This window comes from Oryctolagus cuniculus, chromosome 4 (genome assembly GCF_964237555.1).
Source record: "Oryctolagus cuniculus chromosome 4, mOryCun1.1, whole genome shotgun sequence".
Lineage (NCBI taxonomy): Eukaryota > Metazoa > Chordata > Mammalia > Lagomorpha > Leporidae > Oryctolagus > Oryctolagus cuniculus.
The window spans coordinates 65,889,358-65,905,989 of record NC_091435.1 but is presented as its reverse complement, the minus strand read 5'-3'; the positions used below and the strand labels follow the sequence as shown (position 1 = coordinate 65,905,989).

Below are 16,632 nucleotides of genomic sequence, written 5' to 3'. Positions count from 1 at the left end.
GCCTTCTCAGGTACATCAACACGGAGCTGGACAGGAAGTGGAACAATTGGGACTTGAACTGACACCCATAGTGGATGCAGGTGCTGCAGAGAGCAGTTTCACTCGCTACACCACAACACTTGACCCACTTAATAGTATTAACTAACACTATAAATGTTTTGAATATCAATAATATTTTTGACTCTAGTGATCAGGACAGTTAAACTAAGGAAGGTGATGCATAAATACATTCAGCACAAATCTTGACAAAACATGGTACAAAGCTATTAAATGTAGATTTATCTGATTTAAATTATCTTTTACTTAGTGTAGGGTTAACTATATGATCGTTAACTAAAAATAGATTTTTGTAAAAAAAAAAAAAGAATGGAAATCCAAGGGGTAGGGGAAAGAAAAGTTGGAGCATAAGAAGGAGGGAGGATAGAGGGGAATGCCCTTATGTTCCTAAATTTGCATATATGAAATACGTGAAACCAGTATAACTTAAATAAAATTTTAAAAAATACTCTATATTTAGAAACACATTTCCAGAAAATAGTTTAACAGCATTGGCACAGAAAAGTTAAAAATTGAGAACTACAATAGTTAAGAAACACTGAAGACAACTCAAATTCTTTGTGCAATGGACAAAATTGCTCTCAGCTTTGTTGAAATGCACAATTTTGTCTCACAAGCTAGAATGAGATCAGAGTTAGCCATGCTAACCACAAGTTATATGCCACTCTAACCTTAATCCAGCTTCCAGACAACAAACAGCTATTGAAAGAAGAAAGCTAGCATTGCCCCTAGGGATTGCATTCTGCTTGAAGCTATAGAGTACTCAGTCTAGAATACATTGCTCTTACTTTAACTTTTGTACATGTTTCCCAACTATCACAAAGGAGTCAATTTGTATAGATAGACATGTTGCAAAGCGGACTTTGGTAATTTTGTTCCTCTCAAACTCATAATTCATACATCGCAGGTGAATCTATATATCAAGCACCTTTTGGAGTGATGATTTACCTCTACTGATCTTATTTTACATATCTAAATGTGTATTATATATACATATGTATGTATTATATATGCATGCATATATAACATAGGAATATATATGTGTATATATTTATATCAAACAGGAAATACATACAAAATGTGTAATTTAGTAAATAAACTTGAAAGTGCTTTTAAATTAGTCATTATCAATCACTGTTTAAAAAGTTTCTCATTAAAACTCAATAATAAATTTTCTTTTTTTTTCTTTTAATGAACAACACAAAATATTTCACAATTCAGAAACAGCCAAATGACTTTTATAGTTTAATGTATCATTATCCTTTGTTACTTTATTTGGAAATAAATACATAAAAATTTAAATTAAGTTTGAGTTATTTCACTGAGAATCTATTTTTAAATCAATAAGAATATTAGAAAAAATGTATATTTGGAATAGTATGGCCTATATATAAAACATAATTTTACATTATGCTATTTATGAGTAATTCACAATCATTTCCCATCATAATATACTTTAAAAGCTTTTATGCTTATGCTTAAGTTTTAAAATACAGATTGGGGGGGGGGGCAATGCCATGGTGCAGTAGGTTAATCCTCCGCCTCCGGTGCTGGCATCCCATATGGGTGCTGATTCTAGTCCCAGTTGCTCCTCTGCAGTCCTGCTCTCTGCTATGGCCTGGCAGAGTTGTGGAGGATGGCCCAAGTGCTTGGGCCCCTGCACTTGCATGGGAAACCAGGAAGAGGCTCCTGGCTCCTGGCTTCTGATTGGTGCAGCTCCAGCCATTGCGGCCATCTGGGGAGTGAACCAACGGAAGGAAGACCTTTCTCTCTGTCTCTCTCTCTCACTGTTTGCAATTCTACCCATCAAATAAATAAATAAAAATGCAAAAAAATATAGATTTTTTAAATATTTATTTATTTGTTTGAAAGTCAGAGTTACACAGAGAGAGAAGGAGGCAGAGAGAGATAGAGGTCTTTAATCTGCTGTTTCACTCCCCAAATGGCAGCAATGGCTGGAGCTGAACCAATCCAAAGTCAAGAGCCAGGAATTTCTTCTGGGTTTCCCATGCAGGTGCAGTGGCCCAAGCACTTGGGCCATCATCCACTGCTTTTTCAGGCCATAGCAGAGCTAGATCGGAAGTACAGCAGCCAGGACTAGAACTGGCCCCCAAATGGCATGTAGGCACTGCAGGCTGCAGCTTTATCCACTATGCCACAGTGCCAGCCCCATAAAATATAGATTTTTATCAAAAATAAATATACTTAAAAAGAAATCTTGAAAATTCCTAAGTATTTATACACTATAAATTTACTGAAAGTTATACTGAAAACTGAGTCACTCAAATTATCCTTTCAGCTTTGTAGAATATTGAAACCCCAAAGCTTCTGGTGCTTGATTTCAGACAATATCTTGAGGTTCTTTTTAAAAGATGTATTTATTTATTTTAAAGGCATAGTTACAAAGAGGTGGAGGCAGAGAGAGAGAGAGAGAGCTCTTCCATCTGCTGGTTCATTTCCAGTTGGTTGCAATAGCTGGGCTCAGTGAGACCGAAGTCAGGAGCCAGGAGCTTCTTCCATGTCTCCTATGTGGGAGCAGGGGCCCAAGAACTTGGGCCATCTTCCACTGATTTACCAGACACATAATCAGTGAGTTGGATCACAAGTGGAGCAGTCAGGACTTGAACTGGAGCCCATATCGATTGCTGACACTTCAGGCAGTGGGTTTTCCCGCTATACCATAGCACTGGTCCCAGTATCTTGAGTTTTTAAAGATGCATTTTAGAAATACACATAAGGCAGAAGAAACAAACAGGTAAGCACACATGCTTGGTGTATGGCAGTTAAGTTAGATATGATTGAAACAATTTTTTTTGACAGTCAGAGTGCACAGTGAGAGAGAGAGAGACAGAGAGAAAGGTCTTCCTTCCGTTGGTTCACCCTCCAATGGCCGCTGCGGCCGGCGCACCGCGCTGATCTGAAGCCAGGAGCCAGGTACTAATCCTGGTCTCCCATGCGGGTGCAGGGCACAAGGACTTGGGCCATCCTCCACTGCACTCCCGGGCCATAGCAGAGAGCTGGCCTGGAAGAGGGGCAACCGGGACAGAATCCAGCGCCCCGACCGGGACTAGAACCTGGTGTGCCTGTGCTGCAGGCGGAGGATTAGCCTATTGAGCTGATTGAAACAATTTAAGTCAAATCCTATTTAGAATCAGGTGGACATAAGTTGACAAACATCTGTACATAGAGCTGTACTTATTTCATAGTTTAGTAATCAAAGGTTTTTAAATTTTAATAGGCATATAAAAAGTATACATACTTACAGGGTACCACGTGATGTTTCAAAACATGTATAAAATGTGCAATAGTAAATCAGGGTATATATATCTCCCTTCAAAAAGCTTTATCTTTTGTTTATGCTAAAACATCCAAAATTCTATCTTTTATATTCTCTATTTAAATAAATATATAGTACAGTACATTCTCTATAATTATCCAAATGTGCAATACAGCCCCAGAACTTCTTACTGCTAACTATACACTAACATTAATCAACCTGTCCTCATCTCCCTCTCCTCCTTTCTTCCCTCTGATAACAATCATATACGTTTTTTAGATTACACATGTGATTGAGATCACGTGATATTCACCTATCCATATTGAGCCTATTTCAACTGATGTAATGATCTTCAGTGTGATCCATACTTTTGTAAACAACAAAATCCCATCCTTTGTATGGCTGAGTGCCATTTCATTGTGTACAAATACCATATTTCCCCCATCTATTCCTTGCGAATGGACAGGTACATTTAATTTCCCTTAGATATATATCCAGTCATGGGATTGCTGTATTACATGTTAATTCTATTTTTAGTTTTTTTGAAGAAGTTCCACACCGTTTTCCACAAAAGTTGTACTAATTTTAATTCTCACTCAACAATGCGCAAGGATTCCATTTTCTCCATATCATTGCCAGAACTTGTTAAAGCTTGTCTTTTTGATAAACAGCCTATCTAACAGGAGTGAAGTGAAATCTCATTGTAGGTTTGAGTTACATTTCTCTGAATTTCTCTGTTGATTTGTGAAGTTGATAGACCTGTTGGCCATTTGTGTGTCTTCCTTTGACAAATGTCTGGTTGTAGGTACTTGATCATAATGAAAGGACTAAGAGTCAAAGGGAGCACATAAACAAGTCTAGTACCTGCTAACACTAACTGATAGAATAAATAAAGGGGAGATGATCCAACATGGGAAGTGAGATACTCAGCAGACTCATAGAATGGCAGATGTCCTAAATAGCACTCTGGCCTCAGAATCAGCCCTAAAGGCATTTGGATCTGGCTGAAAAGCCCATGAGAGTATTTCAGGCATGGAAAGCCAAGACACTCTGGCAAAAGATCTCTGTGAGTGAGATCCCAGTGGAAAGAACAGGTCTTCAAAGAAGGAGGTACCTTTCTCTGAAGGGAGGAGAGAACCTCCACTTTGACTATGACCTTGTCTAAACAAGATAAGAGTCGGAGAACTCAGAGGGCTTCCATAGCCTTGGAAAGGTACTGCCCATTTTTAAGAATACACAAAAAAGAGCAAAAGAGAGAAAAAGATTTTCGATACCCTGGTTCATTCCACAGTTGAATTAAATGGTTTGGTTTTTTTTTTTTTTTTTTGCTATTGACTTGTCTTTCCTATATATTCTAGGTGATAACCCTTGTCAGATGTATAATTTATGAAATTTCCCCATTCTATAGATCGTTTGTACACTTAGTCAGTTGTTTCCTTTTCTGTGAAGGAACTCTTCAGTTAATGAATCCCATTGGTCTATTTTTGCATTGCTTCTCCTGTGATTTTGTTTTAACAACATTTTCTTCTAGAAGATTCAAAGATTCAGGTCTTACATTTAGGTCTTTAATTCACTTGAGTTAATTATACCTATCTGGTGACACACAGGAATATAATTTCATGATTCTACATGTGGATATCTAATTTTCCCAGCATCATCTATTGAGGAGACTATCCATTTTCCAGTGCATGTTCTTAGCATCTTTGACAAAAATCTTTTGGTTTTAGAAGCATGAATGATTTGGAAATTTATATTCATTAAATAAAAGTAAAAAAAGAAGCTCAAAATAAAAAGAAGCATGAATGATCTTAATTCTAGGGCCTTTATTTTTTTCCTTTGGCATGAGAACCTGTATCTTTTCACACTGTTTTACTTGCTGTAGCTTTGTAATATATGTTAAAGTCAGGAAGTATTATGCCTCTTGTTTTTTTCTTCTTGCTCAGGACTGTTTGGAATATTCAGGCTCGTATTTTTTTTTTTTTAATCAGAGTTAATAATGCCTTTTCTAGTACTGTGAAAAGTATCATTGCAATTTTGGTACAGATTGTATTGAAACTGAAAATCACTGTAAGTAGTATATACATTATTTTTTTAACTTTTATTTAATGAATATAAATTTCCAAAGTACAGCTTATGGATTACAATGGCTTCCCCCCCATAACGTCCCTCCAACCCGCAACCCTCCCCTTTCCCACTCCCTCTCCCCTTCCATTCACATCAAGATTCATTTTCGATTCTCTTTATATACAGAAGATCAGTTTAGCATACATTAAGTAAAGATTTCAACAGTTTGCTCCCACACAGAAACATAAAGTGAAAAATACTGTTTGAGTACTAGTTATAGCATTAAATCTCAATGTACAGCACACTAAGGACAGAGATCCTACATGAGGAGTAAGTGCACAATGAATCCTGTTGTTGACTTAACAAGTTGACACTCTTGTTTATGGCATCAGTAATCACCCTAGGCTCTTATCAGGAGCTGCCAAGGCTACGGAAGCCCCCTGGGTTCACCAACTCTGATCATATTTAGACACGGTCGTAGTCAGAGTGGAAGTTCTCTCCTCCCTTCAGAGAAAGTTACCTCCTTCTTTGATGACCCATTCTTTCCACTGGGATCTCACTCGCAGAGATCTTTCATGTAGGGTTTTTTTTTTTTCTTTTTTTTTGCCAGAGTATCTTGGCTTTCCATGCCTGAAATACTCTCATGGGCATTTCAGCTGGATCCGCATGCCTTAAGGGCTGATTCTGAGGCCAGAGTGCTGTTTAGGATATCTGTCTGCTGTGTATCTCACTTCCCATGTTGGATCATTCTCTCCCTTTTTTATTCTATCAGTATTTGCAGTCAGTAGTCTTGTTTATGTGATCCCTTTGGTTCTTAGTCCTATCATTATGATCAATTGTGAACAGAAAGTGATCACTGGGACTAGTGAGATGGCATTGGTACATGCCGCCTTGATGGGATTGAATTGGAATCCCCTGGTATGTTTCTAACTCTACCGTTTGAGGTAAGTCAACTTGAGCATGTCCCGAATTGCACATCTCTTCCCTCTCTTATTCCCACTCTTATATTTAACAGCGATCACTTTTCAGTTAAGTTTCAGCACTTAAGAATTATTGTGTATTGATTACAGTATTCAACCAAAATTATTAAGTAGAACAAACCAAAAAAATACTAAGAGGAATAACATATTAAGTTGTTCATCAACAGTCAGGGTGAGGGCTGATCAAGTCACCGTTTCTCATAGTGTTCATTTCACTTTAACAGGTTTCCTTTTTGGTGCTCAGTTAGTTGTCACCTATCAGGGAGAACAAGTGGTATTTGTCCCTTTGGGATTGGCTTATTTCACTCAGCATAATGTTTTCCAAATTCCTAACAGGGATCACTTTTCAGTTAAAATTTAAACACCTAAGTATAATTGTGTGTTAATTACAGAGTTCAACCAATGGAACTAGAACAAAAAAAATACTAAAATGGATAAAGTATTACATTGTACATCAACCGTCAGGACAAGAGCTGATCAAGTCACTGTTTCTCACATTTTAACAATATTGAACATTCTAATCCATGAAGATGGGATGTCTTTTTATTGCTTTGTGTCTTCTATAATCTCTATTTTCAGTGATTTATAGTTTTCATTATAGAAATGGTTAACTTAATTGATTACATTATCATTATATATTTATTTTTATAAATTTGTGTTTAGTTTATTGGGAAAGGAACACATTGACATGTGCACATGCATGTGCACACACACAGAGAAAGAGAGACAGAGACAGAGACAGAGAGTAGAACGAAACAAAAATGTAAAAGAAAGAAATCTCTTTAATCCACTGGTGTATTCCTGAAATGCCTACAACATTTAAGAAAGGGTCAAGCTGAAACCAGGAGCCTGTGAATCTATTCAGGTATCCCAAATGAATGGCAGAAGCTTTCCAAATACTTGAGCTATCTTCTCCACCTTTCCAGTGTGCACATTAGCAAGAAGCTGGATTGGAATTTAGGACTTCAAACCTGGAACTCTAATATGGGATTCAATTATCCCAAATAGCAAGTTAGCTGGTGTAACACAATGTTCACCCTGGTATTTTACATTTTTGTAACTATTTGAAATGCCTTCTTGATTTCTTTTCCAGAATATTTACTATTGGTTTATAACAATGTTATTGATTTTTATGTATTGATTGTGTATGTTACAACTTTTCTGAATTTCTTTATTAGTTCCTTTTTTTTTTTTTTTGGACAGGCAGAGTGGACAGTGAGAGAGAGACAGAGAGAAAGGTCTTCCTTTTTCCATTGGTTCACCCCTCAATGACCGCTGCGGCTGGTGCACTTTGGCGGTGCACAGCGCTGATCTGAAGCCAGGAGCCAGGTGCTTCCCCTGGTCTCCCATGCGGGTGCAGGGCCCAAGGACTTGGGCCATCCTCCACTGCACTTCCGGGCCACAGCAGAGAGCTGGACTGGAAGAGGAGCAACCAGGACAAAATTTGGCGTCCTGAACAGGACTAGAATCCGGGGTGCCGGGGCCGCAGGCGGAGGATTAGCCTAATGAGCCGCGGCGCCGACCTATTAGTTCCTTTTTGATGTTTTCCTTGATTCATTGGTTGATTAGGAATTTTTAGAATTTCTATTTATTTATGTATTTTTCCAAATTTTTCTTGCTTTTGATTTCCACTTTTATTGCACAGTGTTCAGAAAACATACACAGTAAGATTTCTGTCCTTTTACATTTCTTGAAACTTGTTATGTGACTTACTGTATAATTTTCCTTGAAGAATACTTCATGTGCTGCTGAGAAGTGTATTCATTCTGCAGCTGTTGGATAGAAAGCTCTGTAGTTGACTATTAAGTCCAATTGATCGAAGGGTACAATTAAACTCTGATGTTTCTTTTATGATTTTCTGTCTGGATGGTTTGTTAATTTCTGAAAGTGTTTTGTTAAAATTCCCTAATATTTTTGTATTATAATCTCTCTCTTTCTTCAGATCTACAAATGCCTGCTTTATACACTTAGGTGTTCCTATCCTGGGTGCATATGTTTTCAATAATCACCTCTCGCTGGATTGAATCACTTACCATTATACTGTGACCACTCCTTCACTCCCTATACATGCAACATCCAGGACTGGGCCAAGCCAAAGCTGGAAGCCAAGGATTCAATTCAAGTTTCCCATGTGGGTGTTCTATGCAAACACTCAGGACATCACATGCTGGTGCACATTAGCAGTAAAGTGGAATATAGGGTGAAGCTGAGTCTCAAGCCTTGGGTACTCCAGTACAGGATGTGGGCATCTCAAGCAGTGTCTTAAGGACCGTGCCAACAGCAGATTGCATTTAGTTCTAGGTTGTTTTTAATTAATTCTTTGAAATAGACAAGGTCTCGTACCAACCTGCCTGGAGTACAACTTGATTGACCTTGTTCATTTTAATCCCAAATATACAAAGAATTCTGAGGCAGGAAATTTGGGAAAATTCCCACTTCCCAATAAATACATTGGTAGTTTCAGATAGAAACCAACTTCCTGACCAGGGTCCTTTATTGCATTCATAGTGTATATGTGTATTTTCAGCTATTAATTTGTCTTAGCAAGCAATATATCCTGAATTTCAGCTAGAACTCTGAAAACAATGCAATATAGGACAAGCCAATGTCTTCTTTCAGGCTTCTGTCTCTGAATCCACATTATCCGAACATCTGTTTCTCAGGGCCAGCTCTGTGTTGTAACAGGTGGAGCCGCCGCCTACAGTCCTGGCATCCCATGTGGATGCCAGTTTGAGTCCTGGCTGCTCTACTCTGATCCAGCTTGCTTTTATGGCCTTGGAAAGCAGTGGAGGATGGTCCAAGTACTTTGACTCTGTGCTTGTGTGGGGGACCCAGAGGAAGCTCCTGGCTCCTGGTTTTGGATCCACGTAACTCCAGCCATTTTGGCCATCTGGAGAGTGAGCCTGCAGACGGAGGATATCTTTCTCCCTCTCTCTCTTTCAGCCTCCGCCTCTCTGTAGCTCTGCCTTTCAAATAAATCAATAAATCTTTAAAAAAAGAACATACATTTCTCTGTATTCCTGAAAAATTGAGCATCTTGTGACATTATGCATTGTCATACTACTAGAGTGAGAAGGTATACCTTAAAGTATCTCATTGATTCTGAAGAGTTAAAGCATATTAAGATGCTGGATTCTGTTTTTTTTTTTTTTTTAATTATTTATTTGTTCTTATTTAAGAGAGAGATAGAGATAGGGGAGAGAGAGAGAAAGAGAGAGATCTTCAAACTTCTGGTTCATTCCCCTAAATGTTCAAATGACAGCAGTAGCCAGAAGGTAAGAGCCTGGAGCCTCAGTCAGGTGCATCACATTTGTGTCAGTAACACAGTAACTTGGGCCACCATCTTCCGCTTGCCAGGTATGTTATCAGGAAACTGGATCTAAAGTAGGGGAACAGGAAGTCAGATTCAAAGCAGCACTTGGATATGGAATGCACGTGTCCCAAGTGGTGTCTTAGCTGCTTCATGGAGTATTGTTATTGTAATAAATGATGTACTTATCGAAAATTGTAATTAAGTGCAATTGCTATTACTGTTACTACTGAAGCTACTATTGCAGCTATAATAATAATAAGCAACAGAATGTTTTGCTAATAGATTAAATGCATTGCTGTATTAAATGTATTATATTTCTAAGAAAATTTGTTTATTTAATCTTTATATTTTTTTACCCATTACTGCCAAGAAATTCATAATACCCACTCACATAGGTTCTCTCTCAGCTTGAGTTTTTCTAAAAATAAGAATTAATTCTACAACAAATAGTTAATTATGTGGGGAGAGTATAAGGAACGCTAGGAAAGTGGCTGGCGCTGTAGCATAGCATATAAAGTCACCGCCTGCACCATATGGGTGCCAGTTCGAGTCCTGGCTGCTCCACTTCTGATCAAGCTCTCTGCTATGACCTGGGAAAGCAGTGGAAGATGGCCCAACTTCTTGGGCCCCTGGACACACGTGGGAGACCCAGAGGAAGCTCCTGGCTTCTGGCTTCAGTCGGCCAATTGGGGAATGAGCCAGTGGATGGAAGACCTCTCTCTCTTTTCTCTCTCTCTCTCTCTCTCTCTCTTTCTCTCTCTCTGCCTCTCATCCTCTCTGTGTGTAACTCTCACTTTCAAATAAATAAATAAATCTTTTAAAAGAAAAAGGAACACCAGAAGAGAAGTAAGGAAATTATATCAGGAAGGAAGGGTTGTTAAGAAATACTGAATTACTAAAACAGGTAATACAGTGGGAAACTCGTGCTTAATAATTCAAGGAAATGTTGGTAATCATATGACAGAAACAGAGATAGGAAGAAATCTTTTGAATTAATGAATTTTTGTTTTAAAACTGAGTTCCCATCTCAAATGAAGATTACAATTATCTCACATTTCCTGCAGATTTATGTAGTCCCTAAATATCTTATTTCTGAGAATTCTAGGTCTTTGTTTTATTTTCACATTAATTACTTCACCCCAAAAAATATCACTCAAGACAAAAAAAAAGTAGGAAGTACATTGTTAAGTAGGAAGTACCCTATTAAGAAGCTATTGTCACTAGTGACACAATAATCACTGTCACTACTAGGTGCCACTGGGTAATAGATACGAAAATAATCTAATTAACAGAATTATTTAAAAAGTTCTGTATATATAAATCACATTTTTATCATATCATCAGTTTATGAATTTCTAAGTTGATTCTATTAATTGTATATATGTAGTATATATAAAATTTATCCATGTATCATCTGTCATTTAGGATTGAATATTAGTCAGCCACAAAAAAAGAATGAAATCCTTACATTTGCAACAAAATAGATGCAACTGGAAATCATTATACTAAGTGAAATAAGAAAGGCCCTGAAGTACACATATCATATTTTTTATTTGTGGAAGTTAATATATTAAGAGTATAAAAATTGTGTGGAAGTCATTTTATTTGGGATTTAGTTATAATGAGAGTTTCTCTGAATCATACTATGAAAATGACAATATATTATTCTTTCCCACATTATAATCATTGTCATGAATACCTTACTCTGTGATGTTAATGTTATTATTTTCAAGAAAAATAGTATATATATACATATATATAATAGTATATATATATAATGTCTAAATTTAAAATGAATGTGGCATACTATTAAAAATGTAAAATAAAAAAAATACGGAACATCTGTAAAACGTAGTGGTTCCTCCGTGGGATGTATGTATGTTTATTAATTAGAAGAAATCCTAGCTGCTTCCAGCAGTCAGCCTAGCAAAATGCAACAAGGTACATAGTTTATTCATCTTTTTTTCCACAACATTTATAACCTCTACAAAGCAGAGAACAGCTGTTACACTGGCAATTGGCAGTATATTTTGGGCAAGTAGGGCAGCAGGGTGACTAATGTGCTCTGTAACAGCATTATAAGTGACTCACTGGAGTGTAATTATCAGTACAGTTGCCACATGCTTGGTTTATGATTAGGTTAATTGGTTCCTTAGATGATTTCACTCTGTGTCTTCTTCTGGTACACTTGAACACTTTTTTCTCTTGCCTGGAGAACCTAATCATATAATTTATTTGAGATGGTCTTCTGGTTGATTTTTGTTTCACTTTTGCTGAGCGTTTCTATTTCCTACAATTTTTTTAGTCATTCAATTACTCTGAGAGAAAATGGTATTATTTTTTATAGTAGAATGGACATCTCATAGACAACTTATGGTGTTCCTGAACCTGCAAATGTCTAGAGAAGAGTGATTTTGGAACATCTTATGTATGAGTTCTATGGCTTAACTTTAGAAAGCAAGTCAATAGCTTCAAATTCAATTTGATTCTTCTTCCTATTTCTATTTGGAAATAAGTGAATTTTTCCTCTCTTCAGTACAACTCTTGGTCACTTCATGCCTGTACTCAAAAATCCACAAGAGATTTATATTGTTACAGAGTTAATTTTTGTTTTATTAATATGACAACTGGCAGACAGATCCCATCTGGATTTCCCCACTGAGTATCCATGCTTTGCTTTACTCTTCTAAGATAAGAGACAGAATCTGTGATTTGCTCCTACCCAGTAGACTATGTCAAAGGTGATGGAGTATTGTTTGCTTGTTATGTCATGTGTCTAGAGAATTTGTGATCCTTTGCTCAAGCGTCCATAACAGAGAATCTCCCATGGCAAGGAACTCTGGTATCCCTGGGAGCTTGAGGGCAAGTCAGCAGTCAACAAATAAACTGCTGTTCAGTGCTCTACGTGCAGGAAATTGATGACTGTCACCAATTCTTAGCAAGGGAGTGAATTCTTCTAGGGTTGAGTTTCCAGATAATTGTGCAGCTACTTACATCTTTTTTTTTTTTAATTTGACAGGTAGAGTTATGACAGTGAGAGAGACAGAGAGAAAGGTCTTCCCTCCCTTGGTTCACTGCCCCAAACGGCCACTATGGCCATTGCTGCATCGATCTGAAGCCAGAAGCCAGGTGCTTTTTCCTGGTCTCCCATGCGGATGCAGGGGCCCAAGCACCTGGGCCATCCTCCACTGTACTCCTGGGCCACAGCAGAGAGCTGGACAGGAAGAAGAGCAACCGGGACTAGAACCTGGTGCCCATATGGGATGCCGCCGGCGTCGCAGGCGGATGATTAAAGTGAGCCAGTGTGCTGGCCCCCAGCTACTTACATCTTAACAATAGCCACTGAGACCCTGTAAGAGACCTCAATTAAAACTCTTGATGCATAGAAATTGGAAATTAATAAGTATGTGTTGTTTTAAGCACTGAAGTTATGGTTATTTATAATACAACCATAGAAAATTGATATAGTAATCAATGACTTGTATATAAAAAGTTGTCTTTTCTGCTTCTTCTTACATTCATGTATATATCATAAATTCTTATCACTCAAGACTATTCTTTAAATGGTCAGGCTTCTTATCTCCACCTTGAAAGTATAAAGTAACTCATGAATATGTAATATCTTTACTATAATGGGTTTAATGAAACTTTGAAAAGCTTTTTGTTGTTATCCAATAATATTATTATAAATACATACATATCTGAAGTCCATGATAGGAACCAGCCTTGTGGTGCAATGTGTTGGGCTGCTGCTTGTGATGCCTGCATCTCATATCATTTCCTTGGTTAACTTCTGTCTGCTCTACTTCTGATCCAGTTTGTTGCAATATGCCTGGGAGAGCAACAGAAGATGACCCAGGTACTTGGGCCCTTGCCACCTATGTGGGAGATCCGGATGGAGTTACATGCTCCTGGATTTGGAATGGACTAGCCTCAGCCGTTGGAGCCATTTGAAGAGTGAATGAACCAGATGATGGAAGATCTCTCAATTTCATTCTGCCTGTCAAAAAAATGAATAAATAAATCAATCTTGAAAAAAGTACAAAATCCATGAAGGCCCTCCTCATGATTATGCTAAATCTATATTGGTTTATTTCATGTGATTTACATAACTTTTTGGTTCTATAAAACAGGAAAAGTCAAGCTTGTTCATTATATTCTATCTGGAAGAAAAATAATATCACTTACAGGATTAAAATGCCTCATCGAAGGAAATTCTGGTCCTTTCTTCTTTTTCAAACCCCTTTCATACCTACCTGTAGCTTAGAATGTGATATGGCGTTGATGTCTGAAATCATAGTAAACATTTTTCCTTCATCCTGCCTATGTACTCAGCTAGTAGTTTTTCACTAGATTCTTATAACTTATAGTAAAGTAGTAATTTCATTAATATAGATTAGCTTTGGAGAGAAAATGAATATCTTTATTTTATAATTTTTTGATTACTAACTTTCAGAATCATATTTTATTTTGTTTAGATAATTTCCCTTCTGCACCATCTGTTGCATATAGACTGAGTGCAGTTATTATATAAATTTTGCACACGTGCAAACAATACATTGAGTGGCTGTATAGTAGTGACAGGTGAGCAAATTTTTTATTGCATGTTCTATTATCTTAGGGGCATTCTCAGATGGTGTCAAGATTCTGTTTCCTGTACTCTGGTTATTTATCTCCTATTCTTTTGTAAATGTACAAATGGCTTAAGCACATTATTTTTATAAGTGTTATTCTGATTTTTAACTGCTTCGGTGATGACTTGTCTGTTTGCATTTGTATCATAAAATATGAACATGATTCAAATATTAATAAAAGAGAAAAAGAAAGCCTAAGTCCAATTCAAAGAGAAATACAATATATAGTCAAGTTAAGTTAAATATCATCATTGTCCTTGATGTATAGTCATAACGAATTTGTGGGTTGAAACCAATCAATAGGAGAAATTACAAGATTCCCTTTGCTATCTAAGAAAGGATCAGTGCTCATTACGTAGGAGGTGTGATTTCATTCTGAATTAATCTATAGAACTTTTGGAACACATTTAAAATTAAATGTTATTAGAGCTATCTCTGCACAGAAAGCATACATAATAAACTGATCTTTATGTTTCTTAACAATCTATGTTAGTCAAGAAAAAATTTGTCCTTAAGAATTTAGTGGTAACAAGATCCTTTTCTGAATTTTAATTGAAGTACTGCAGTTTTCAGTTGGATCATCCATTGCCAATTATTCCTATTTAACTCCAACTATTGCCTAGAAGGCAAAATGAACTAGAATATCAAATCCGAAATACCAGAAGTTTTTATACGTCATATCTTTTGATACTAAAGAGAAGTTAAGTTTTACTGTAAGAAAATTCATAAAGCTATTGACTATAAAATCTTAGTATGTGAGAGAAATCCACAGTTTAAAAGACCACATTGAGAAGGAATATTTCAGAGAATGAAAAACTGAAAATAGGCTGCCTTATGTCTTCTTATGTTTTTCATACTGTCTTAAAATCTTTCAACATCTGAAAATAAGGAAAACTTGTATTTTGTGTGTTCTAAAAAAGCAAAAGTAGGACCAGTGGAAAAAATAGATAAATTTTACTATATTTTGCAGATTTACCCAAGGGTGGCCATCAGTAAGCATGAAGAACCATTTTGAAAGAGATGTCATAGAGGGGACACATGTGCCACATGGGAGTTCCATGCCCTATGATCCTCCACTGATTGGATGATTGATATGGTTTTCAATGAAAATATTATCAATATCATAAGAAAATAAATGTATAGCCCAATATGGAAGATATATGATGCTTCCATTTAGCTTTAAAATCTGCTTCTTTCCCAAGAGGAATGTTAATGTTTTCCCTGTCTTTAATATTTATTTTTGCCATATGCTTCCTATTATTATTTTTTTTTGAATTTTTATTTTTTTATTTCTTTTTTTTATTTCTTTTTTTTTTTTGTTACTTTTTTTTTTAACTTTTATTTAATGAATATAAGTTTCCAAAGTACGAATAATGGATTACTATGGCTTCCCCCCCATACCGTCCCTCCCACCCACAACCCTCCCCTTTCCCACTCCCTCTCCCCTTCCATTCACATCAAGATTCATTTTCGATTATCTTAATATACAGAAGATCAGCTTAGTATACATTAAGTAAGGATTTCAACAGTTTGCTCCCACACAGAAACATAAAGTGAAAAATAATAGATGATTTTTTTTAATGATGATGAAATCAGATCAGACCTATTGTCATGTTTAATCCCAGTGAGAGTCAAGTTGGGAGTTGATAGTTTCTTTTCTTTTCTTTTCTTTTCTTTTCTTTTCTTTTTTTTTTTTTTTTTTTTTTTTTACAGAGGATCAGTTTAGTATGCATTAAGTAAAGATTTCAACAGTTTGCACCCCCATAGAAACACAAAGTGAAATATATTATTTGAGTACTCGTTATAGCATTAAATCTAAATGCACAGCACATTAAGGACAGAGATCCTACATGAGGAGTAAGTGCACAGTGACTCCTGTTGTTGACTTTACCAATTGACACTCCTGTCTATGGCATCAGTAATCTCCCTATGCTCCAGTCATGAGTTTCCAAGGCTATGGAAGCCCTCTGAGTTCTCCGACTCTGATCTTGTTTAGACAAGGTCATAGTCAAAGTGGAGGTTCTCTCCTCCCTTCAGAGAAAGGTACCTCCTTCTTTGAAGACCTGTTCTTTCCACTGAGATCTCACTCACAGAGATCTTTTGCCAGAGTGTCTTGGCTTTCCATGCCTGAAATACTCTCATGGGCTTTTCAGCCAGATCTGAATGCCTTTAGGGCTGATTCTGAGGCCAGAGTGCTATTTAGGACATCTGCCATTCTATGAGTCTGCTGAGTATCTCACTTCCCATGTTGGATCACTCTCCCCTTTATTTATTCTATCGGTTAGTGTTAGCAGGTACTAGACTTGC

At 36.8% G+C, this 16,632-nt stretch overlaps 1 long non-coding RNA gene across 1 annotated transcript in view; it reads left to right on the top strand.

Annotated features, from left to right (window-relative positions):
- The window catches only part of LOC138849488 (uncharacterized), a 57,921-nt gene extending 42,358 nt beyond the window's left edge, over positions 1–15,563 (top strand). The window contains exon 3 of the long non-coding RNA XR_011388357.1: positions 13,509–15,563. This is a non-coding gene — a long non-coding RNA (uncharacterized lncRNA). The remainder of the gene's footprint in view (positions 1–13,508) is intronic.
- The last annotated feature ends 1,069 nt before the right edge of the window (positions 15,564–16,632 follow it).